Raw genomic sequence first — 1,125 nt, forward strand, 5'->3', positions numbered from 1 at the left:
CTGGCAGGTCCAGGGCTGGGGGCGGGACGGAGAGGCAAGGTGGGTGGGGAAAGCGGACAAAGGTTTGAGGTCGTAGAAGAGGGTGGAGACCTGGGAGGGGCCGGGCAAGGTAGAATGGGAACGAGTGAGGGGGGGGATGGGCGGATCGACCACCTATCATTAGAGAGGATGGCTGCGTGGACCTGGGCTATAAATTCGCTATACATTCATAGAAAGTCCTAGTATGAAAAACATTGCTTCCTGGCCCTGTTTCCAACAGCTTACTGCACCCCAGCTTCCATCTTGACACTTGCTAGGTACCCGGCTAAATGCCTCGCTCCCATTTCACAGATGAGGAAAACCGAGGCGCTGAGGGCTGGCTCTGGCTTTGTGTTACACGGCTGGTGACAGCTAACTTGTTAAAAGCACTGTGTTTGATTTAGTTATCTAGCTCAGCTGCAGTTTACATTAAGCCGTCAAAGAAGTTTCTCTTATGTTGTTTCTTTTCTGTGAGAACCTTGCCCTGGGGATCTTGCCAAATTGCAGATTCTGATTCCCTTGCAATCCTGATTTCCCCTCAGGGGTATGGATGAGGCCAGAAGGAGGCTGATTAGGAAGACAGAGGTAGTGTGGTGAAATGGGAGAAGTGGTGAGTCCTGACCTCCTGGGCTTGTCAGTCTCCGCGGCCCTTGGTCCCTCATCTGTTGTATGGAAGGGGGGCCAAGTGTCCCTGCTTGGGGACAGCCTGCGCCGTTGTGCAAGTGTCACCATTGCCTTGTATACGTCCTAGCTGATGCAGGCCCCTTAAATTAGTTTAGGCTTGAAAATGTAGCAAAAGAATACACTTAAAAGGCGCCTCTTCTGCTTGCCTTGCAAGCGCGAGGTTCTGAGTTCGATCCCCAGTACCAAAAAGGAGCTTTTTTTTATTTTTTTTATTTATTTTTTTTTTTTTGAGACCGAGTCTCAGTCTGTAGTTCAGGCTGGCTTTGAACTCACACTGTAGCCCAGCTGGCTTCCAAATGGCAGTGATCCTCCTGCCTCAGCCTCCCAAGTGCTGGGATTACAGGCGTGTGTCACCATGCCTAGCTAAAAAGTGACATTGTTTCACCCCATTCCCATTGGAAAATATACAGAAAAGTTAAAAAA

At 49.8% G+C, this 1,125-nt stretch overlaps 1 protein-coding gene across 1 annotated transcript in view; it reads right to left on the reverse strand.

Annotated features, from left to right (window-relative positions):
* Positions 1–1,125, reverse strand: part of Dgke (diacylglycerol kinase epsilon) — a 33,832-nt gene that overhangs the window by 20,942 nt on the left and 11,765 nt on the right. The gene's annotated exons all lie outside the window — the stretch shown is intronic.

Source organism: Fukomys damarensis, unplaced genomic scaffold, assembly GCF_012274545.1.
Source record: "Fukomys damarensis isolate Sample0158 unplaced genomic scaffold, DMR_v1.0_HiC HiC_scaffold_13, whole genome shotgun sequence".
Classification (NCBI taxonomy): Eukaryota; Metazoa; Chordata; class Mammalia; order Rodentia; family Bathyergidae; genus Fukomys; species Fukomys damarensis.